General features: G+C 48.0%; 1 protein-coding gene across 1 annotated transcript in view; it reads left to right on the top strand.

Moving 5' to 3' along the window:
- The first annotated feature begins 1,708 nt into the window (after nt 1-1,708).
- Prickle1 (prickle planar cell polarity protein 1) overlaps nt 1,709-8,624 on the top strand; it is a 100,281-nt gene continuing 93,365 nt past the window's right edge. Inside the window, exon 1 of the mRNA XM_031353513.1 lies at nt 1,709-1,900. The gene's annotated coding sequence lies outside the window, so the exon portion shown is untranslated. The remainder of the gene's footprint in view (nt 1,901-8,624) is intronic.

Here is an 8,624-nt window from a genome sequence, read left to right as displayed (position 1 = left end):
CTTTCCTCTAACTTCTCCCACCTAACTCTGCTGCAAGGGAGGAGACTGTAGCAAGTAATTGACACCATCCTCCAGTCCATCTTCCTGATACCTCCACTACTACATCGCTCAACTTTTAATTTTTGAAAACCCAATTTACTTTGAAGCTTTAAGGGGGGAAAAAAGGTAAAAATCCAAGATGTTAATAAAGACAGTGGATTCTCCCTTAAAAAGTACTAGTTTTCCACTATGTTTAGACATGAAATGAGTCATTTGGGTGTGGGGGGGGGGTCTTGGGCAGAAAGGTTAGTTAGTAGCTCCATTCTTACAGCTTAAAAGAAGTATTTGTACGGACAAGATGAAGAGACACAACTTTAAAGGCCAATGAAATGATGAGGAGCAAGAAGGCTTGGGTCACAAGGGAGAGGATTTCAATAGCAGTAGTCTGTGTCTGTCAGCCGCATCCAGGATATTAACCGACTCAGGAGTTCTGAACCCCAGTAAAGGATAAAGAAAACAGACCCTAGCTTTGGAGCTATCCCCCCCCCCTTCGTTTGTCTTTAGTTATTATCACTTTACATCTTCGCAATGGAACATGCTTGCTACCAGAGAAAGTCCTAAAATGGTCGGTCAGCTTTGGTTACCCTCAAAGAGATACAAATCCATCAATCAAGGTCGTCCTCCCTACTCGCAACACTCAACCCCTTCTAGTCCTGGAGGATGCTACTTTCAGCCTCTTAAAAGGTTTAGAAGGCATGGAGAGGTCCACAAAGGTCCAGCTTAGTAGGGAGACATGTCAGGTTGGCATTACCAGCTGCAGTGGGCTCTGCCTTCTGAGATCTGGGATCACAGCGCCCATAGTGTGATTGCACAGATCCGGGAGTAGAGAAGGTTCTGAGGTTTAAGGGGCCGCAAATGTCAGGGCAGAACTTTCAAACAAGCAGAGTCCCTGTTGAACGTGGGCGACTGAGCCTGACAGCCCAGCCCAGCCCTGGGAACCGGGCACAGTGAAAACACGGAGAGTGGCTTGGTCAATGAAAAATTATCTTCATGGTGGAATGAAGGCTTTGGATCCTGCATCGAGTGCGCCCTGCTAACTCGGTCCCAGCCCCAAACACCGCGGTCCCCAACGGTCCTCGGTCCTCGGCTGTAGCCCTCAGTCCTTTTCCTTGAAACGATCAGCTTGGCCTTCCTGATCTGAAATCTCACCCCTCTTGGCTGTGGAGCTGACTATGTAAGGCCAGTCTGGGGAATTACACAAGATAGGATCGAGTCCAGGTGGGTTTACCAGGGGCGAGAGCTCCGAAAGGAATTCAGAGTTTAATTAACTGGTGCCCTCTGTACACGCCCCCAAAGGAAAGGGAACCCTAATAGGGACCCCGTCAAACTGTTTGATCAGAGGAAATTGGGTTCGCCTTTTCCTCTCCTTCACCCTTCCTATCTCGCAATCAATCCATCTGGATTATTGGCTGAGCCTGGGCAACAGCATTAAAAAGGGCACCGAATCGGGGGCGGGGCGGGGCGGAGACTCGCGGGCCTGCAGACCGCAGCCCGGCGGGCGCTGCCTCGCGGGAGGGATCGCGGCCCCGCACTGTGCGCGTGGGCGCGCCGAGCCGCCTGGATCCCCGGCGTCCGCGCTCCGGGATTTCGCTGGCGCCCGTGCGGCGGCCGGGGGCGGGTGCTCTGCAGCGGCCGGGACTGGAGCGCGCACTCCGCCTGCAGCCGAGCAGCGGCCCGGGAGCCGCCACCACCATGCGAGCCCCGCGCAGCCTGCGCTGACCTGGACCGCGCGGCCGCAGCGCTACGGGCCGGGCTGCGGACGCTCCCGGGGCTGCGCACGCGGGAGCGCGCCTGACGCGGAGGACCGCAGCTCTCAGCAGCGCCGCCGCCGAGGACAGCGGGGCCGCCGCTCGCGCGTGGGGTGAGTGGCCAGGGGCGAGGGGCGCCGCTGCTCGGGCCGCCTTGTCACGGCGCGGGGTGGGACGTCCGGAGGTTTGGGAGCGCGGGGACCGCACGGGAAGGGCTGCTGGGCTGTGGCTGCGCAGAGGCTGGGCGCACGGCCCCCTCGTGCTGCGTGGCAGCCAGGTCGTGCCGGCTCTCCCCTGCGCCGAGGCCAGCTGCATGGCCCGGAGCCCGGCCACGCGAGATCGGGGAGGCGAGGGTGAGTGGCTGAGGCTCGCCTGTCACCTACTGGCGTCGGCGGGGAGGCACGGCGCCTAGCGCGTCCGGGAAGGGCCGCCTGCCCTAGAGGCAGCCCTCGGTGGAGACCCCTGCTCTGCACGCAGCTCGCCCGTGGGAGAGAAGGGGAGCCGTGGCGTCCTCCCTTCTGGCAGAAAAAGTTGAAGAAACTAGGTCTGTTAATAATTAGCAGGAGCGGGACTCGGGATGCAGCAGAAAGCTGTTGAGTTTTCATTGCCCTCTAAGAAAAACAAACGGCATCGCCAACGACTATTGGCAGGGCCGTGTTATTTTTGGGACTTTGGGAAAATTGTCCACAGATTGCGTTCGGGAGACTGAAGACGGGGGGGTGGGGGGGTTGTACCCGGGAGGTCGCGGGGACGGCTGGCACCGCTTTGAGTCCCAGTCCGCCCCTGGAGGACTCAGATTCTTAAGCCTGACGCACTTGGTTTCTGGTTTTAAAACGTGTCAGGGGTAGAACTGCAGCCAGGATCAAGGAGAAGAACGCACCGCGAACGGGCCTAAAAGGAGCATATGTAAAAATCGCTGGCGGAGCCCAAGTGCACTTGTGCTGTTAAAAAAAAAAAAAAAAAAATGCTGCATTTGTGGCTTTTAGGGTAGGTTTTATGAATGACAAATTATACTTGATGAAATTGTATCTCCTATCTGTCCCTGAACAGTTCTGACGCCGCCTGGTTTTAATCAGCGCTTTGGGAAGACAGTGTCTGCGCTGATGTTATATAATTGACATGGTTCACCATCAGATATTTTTAATGTACTTTTGGACTAAAGAAACTTCATCTGTCTCTTCAGACAGGCCCAAGGTGTAGACAGAGTGAGGGCTGCTAAGGTTTGCCCTCCTCTAGCTCCAGATGTGTGAGCTCAGCTGTTGCCTGTCACTTAGGTGACAACTGGCCTTTTTCTGACTAAGCCTTTGCTGTCGCCATTATCCTCAGTAAAGTGTCAGTGTTCGGAGGCCTTCTATTACCAAGAGTGGGACCGTGCCCCTTGGGAGGTGTCAGCCGTGTTTGACCATCCCCAACAATATGTCTGTTTTTAGAGTAGAAAAGGGGGTGGGGGACCAAAAAATCCTGACAGCAAGATAGATACACTTTTAGATTAGGAGCAACCTAATCTAAAAATTCTGTTTTAATCAAGACAGCTCCGTAAGGATGACGCAATGTTTGTCAAGCCTTCTCCTTAGAACAATATTTACTCCCACCGGGGGCTTTAAAACTTAAACAGCAGCCATTTATCTTGCTGTCTAGTGGAGCTGGGTTCATTTCGCCTCCAATGTGGTCCTAGCCTAGGTGGCTGGGACAAGAATCATCATTGTAGCCAGCTGGAGCCTGAAGAAAGGAAACTACACCTGCTGCTGGTACCAGAGAGTCCTAAATGCCATCAACCGGGAGTGGAGAAACATAAGAGGAGATATTTTATAAGTGCTTCCAGAAATGTTTATACTAAAGATTTAAAGGTTAACAATGCATGGGCTAGATACAAAAGGCTTTAGAAATAAATGGATGTTGCCCTCAGTTAAGAATTAACACACTTACTGATAATTCCAAATAACAATTATGGCTTGTGAATGAATTCTCATGCTTCTAAATAAGCCCTAGAAAGGAAGTGGGGAGGGGAACGGGGGGGGGGAGGAGACAGAATGATGTCTAAAGATGGACAAGCTGATATGAGTAAATGAGTTTAGTATAATTTTTTTTATTCTTAATTTGGTATTAGTTAGTTACCACTGAGTGAGCCTGTTGATTCATAGACTCTTTTGAAGAGAAAACTGCTCTATGTCACTAAAGTGACAGATTCAATCAGTTCTGCTAGTAACACCCAATGAAGCTTAAAAGGTTGTTTTTTTTTTATAACCAAAGACCATGGGTCCACTCTTTGTTGTAATGTATCACCTTGTGTTATGAAAAGAACACCTAATACAAACTAGAAAAAAGTTTGTAGTTAATAGCTGGAGTATGATAGAGTTGGCCCTAAAAATGGAGTTAAACTTTACAGTTTCCTCAGGGATTTTCAAAAGTGAGCTGAGACCGTACGTTTCTGAAATATCATGATTAGATAATCTCTTTAAAGTCTACAGTAACTTGTCAGGAGACCACAAAAAGGTTAAGTTCTGTAAAGGGAAGCCTTTGCGGTGCCAGTGAGCTAACCTGGGCACATGCTAGTCTCCATGGGTGAGCCACGCCCAGTGGCATTCCTAGTGCTGGAGAAGTAGAATGAGACTCTTTAAAAATTATTTACCATCAGGTAACTCTTAGACTATCCTACCCTGTGTTTTTTGAACTGTCTGATCAAGGCTGTGTTTGTGGTATTTTAATTACAGCATTCAATTCCCTGAACAAAGTCATTTATAATGGATAAACCTTCCATTTTAAAGAAGAAGAATTTCAGAAGGCAAAATAGAGCTGAAGAGATGGCTCTGTTGGTAAAGTATTTGTTCTGCAAGTAGACAGGCCTCAGTTCAGATCCCCAGGACCCGAGTACAAAGCTGGGCGTGGTCACCCATGCTTATAATCCTCACCAGGGGAGCAGGGCAAGAGGAACCTGAGCCAGTCTAAACCATCAGCGAGTTCTAGGTTCAATGAGAGACTTTGTCTAAACAAAAAATAAATAAGGTGGAGAGACATGAAGGAGAACGCTGGACATCAACCTCTGACCTCCATGCAAAGACACACACACACACACACACACGCACAAACTTAAAGTGATTTTCATGTGTGCATAGAAATGTTTGTCATCTGACCAACATAGACTCCTCCCCCCAAGAAAATAGTTGTGTGTTTTCTCCATGCTATATAAATCAGTGTTCTTCACTCACCTCTTACTACTGTGAGACTGTTAAAGCTGTGTAGACCCAGGTATACAGTGTTCTACAGTGCCAAGGGAAAGGAAGGAGGTGTGGCCCGGTGGGTATGCTAAGGGACTGCTATTTTAGCTTTCTCCTGGTTATTGTGTAAAGATTTGTAGAGTTGCACAGTGATGCTTTTAGAAAGTGGGTATTGAACAAATGACTGGGGGAGGAACGCAGACTTATCTGGAGGTCAAGCCTTGCACTTCCACCAGTGCTGTGCCTCCAAGCCTCAGCCACAAAGAGCGCCAGCGCCTCCAACAGTAGGTCAGAGACTAGGATTGCCTGAGGGCAGCAGAGCCACTCTGTCCTTCTGGACTCCTCTCTTCGGATATAAGCATAAGTCATCCCTCAGCACCCTGGTAACCAACAAACCTTGTTTAGAGTGACGCTGAGCAGAAGCGGGGAATTGGGCCCTGCTGTGGGCTGGTGCGAGCCACGGAATGGGCTGGCCAATAGCAACCAGGAACCCTTGCAAGCCTGTCTCCCTTGACCCCTCTCTCCTGAAGAAGGTGGTGGAAAGAGACTAACTTTACAGCTTGGAGCATGCTGATGTCATGACGCTTCTGGCACTAAGATACGACAGAATAATCAGATCCCTCTCTGTGTGCCAAAATGACACGATTTTTCCACGAGCTGTTCCTGAACCGCTGGTCCACGGGCACAGGCTGTTTTCAGTTATGGGGTGCGGGAGGGGGTGCGGCGGGATGGGGGTGGGAGGAACGGCCTCTCAGACAGTTCGATAATTCTTCCTGTGTCTGTCTGTTTAAACTACAAGCTCATGGTCACATCTGAAGGGAGTTCTTTGAGAACACAAAGACAGTACCACCTTCCCTGGTCATTTGCCCATGATTAAAAACACCAGATAGGCAGAAGCCTGTATAAACTTTTGAAAACGTAGACCGGCAAATGAGCCAACAGCTGCCATTGACTCTCATGTGACTCCTCCCAAGTTTTGTTCTAAAACGTTTTTAAATCAACTGGCTAGCTAAGCTGACATTGCATTTTTCTCCCTGGGAGACTGGAGTGATCCTGTTCATTGCCAGCACGTTACACACATACTCTTCAGAAGACAAGTTAGGGCTGTGTTATTTCCTCCATCTCGGTGTCCCGTCCTGCCTGTGGATTCGCAGCTCCTGCCAGCTTTACTCTGCTCTTCTGTTCTCAGTAGGCCTTTGGAAAGAGGCATGTTGTCCATGAAGGGTGCCATACTACATTGAGATGTCTCCCAGTGCCTTGGGTCCTCTCCCATAGACCCACCGCCCTTCTTTTATGGAGGTTCTGAGTCCACAGCTCACAATTATGGTCTGTGACTTTAGTAACAATTCTGTTTGAAATGTTTCCAATTACACATAAGATTGGCCCCGTGAAGCAGCTGCATGCCAAAAGCATTTCCCAGTGTGCTCCAAGAATCAGGCTGTGATTGCTTTTAATTTAAATAAAGGCTATTTGGTTTCCTGTGATGTTTTTTATAACCACCTTTTCCTCCATTTGTGTTGCCTTAAAAAAATAAAAACAAAAAGAGGCCGATATAGAGTAGCCACCAGTTTTCTGGGATACCCTTTGCCTTGAGCAAACACTCTGAACTTAATAAAAGAATCTTAAAGAAACACTGTGTGCCATTGGGCTTCCGCAAGGAAGGGGAAAGGTTGTCTGGTAAGACATTGTAAGTAGCTAATGTTTTCATGTTTTCTTCCTTTGTTTCTTTAGAGGCCTATCATAAGTATACATTTAGGCCATTGGATATCATGTGACATGTTGCTTTTTAATCAGGTTATTCCATTTTACCTTTTGAAGGACCTTGAAGAATGGTTTAAAACAAAATACTAAAACAATAGAGAGAGAAGTTTAAAATATGCTTAAGACAAAACAGGAGACAGCAAATAATTTCATCTATTCTACAGGCACCAAATCTTCCTGATCTACTTCCACTGTGGTCCGCCAATGTTTTTCAACACAATAGTGGCTCTAAGCCGCTAAGAGCCAACAGATAGATTGGATACACTAGACTTGAAAATAAGAAAATATACAGTCTTGGGACTTGGCTTGTGTGGACTGGGATCAGACTGGGGGGCTCTGTTTCCAGAAAGGTTTTCTGGCCCCTCCCCCTGAAACACAACACCCAGAGCCAGAGGGGATCTGATGGGTGAGGCCCTGAGATGATCCCGGGAAGGCTCGTCATACAGGCTCTTTCAGAGCCTCAAGAGCATCCTGGAGAACAGAATGCTTCTTTGGGTTCAACAGTAGTTGACTTGCATAAATGCCAACATCTCTCCTGGCACTTTTGGAAAATTTCCACCACACTGTAAATAGTGATGTTCAGTCTAAGTTTGTAAATGCCATATTTCATGGAGCCCCTGCGGGAACGGCACAAATTCACCCAGGGTCATTGAACCCTGGAGGTTAGGTTACTGACTAAATCCCAAATGCAACCAGTACCCAGGTCTACTGGGATCTTTTATCAAATTAGAAGGAGTTAGCTTTAGTCTGGGTAGAACAGAGCTGTAAAAAAGCATCCAGTGGCTCCTACAAAGAGTCCTTCTCTTTTTCCATCCCCCTTTATCCTTGGCACTGCCTATCAGTTTAACATCTTCAGAGGTTCCTCGGCTCACAGAGAGGTAAATTGAGGTCTGTGCTACTGCATAGCTGAGCACGCAGGATGATAGTCACACCCACTGCATATGAGCCCTTTGCTACAGGGACCAATTTCTCAGTAGCTACCATTAAAATAGAACATCTGTTAGAAGCTTTTCCTGTATTGGCCAGTTCTCTGTCTACACACACATACACACACACACACAGAGAGAGAGAGAGAGAGAGAGAGAGAGAGAGAGAGATGCATACACAATCACACACAAAAAGAGACATGTATGTAAACACAGAGAGACATACACATATACACACAGAGACATGTATGTATAGACACACAGACATATATGCATACACAGTAGCCTAATTGTAGTAATATTAAACTGCTTCACTTCAGCAAAAGCTCACTGATTGGAGCTATATTATACCTTCAGTAGATGCATTTGGGCTATTATTATTATTATTTCAGTGACAAGAAAATAGAGTGGTAATCTGGAGAAATCCATTACAAAAAAACCCCAACACCCCCCACCTCCAGTCTGATCCCAGTCCACACAAGCCAAGTCCCAAGACCATACGTCCATAGGTTTAACTAAATACCTCCAGTTAGGCGATTCCCATGCCCGGACACTCTTAAGTTCCTGGTTTCAGAGCTGAAAGGAGAGTAATTGTATGTCCCTTTGCTTTGTTTTAAAGGACCTGTGCCAGACCGTGTTAGGCTTCCCGTAAGATCGCCCAGATGCTGGGGCGGTTGTGTAACCTCTGTCAAGAGAAACGACATTTTCAATTCTGTGTCTGCGGCATTAACAAGTACGAGAAGCGGTGCTCAGAGTTTATACATGTTACATAATTTCTTTTAGAAAAAGATAAAGTGAGCTCTGAAGTCAATGGAGCTGCAGATGTTTCTTATAGAAAGTGCAGATGTGTTGTGGGAATTCTATACCACATTCTGAGCTTAGCTTTGTTCATTTCCAGGATCCTATGAGTAATTCCACTGAGCCGCCTCAGCCCC

Source organism: Mastomys coucha, unplaced genomic scaffold (assembly GCF_008632895.1).
Source record: "Mastomys coucha isolate ucsf_1 unplaced genomic scaffold, UCSF_Mcou_1 pScaffold11, whole genome shotgun sequence".
Classification (NCBI taxonomy): domain Eukaryota; kingdom Metazoa; phylum Chordata; class Mammalia; order Rodentia; family Muridae; genus Mastomys; species Mastomys coucha.
Note: the sequence above shows the minus strand (reverse complement) of the source record. Positions and strands in the feature narration are given on the sequence as shown.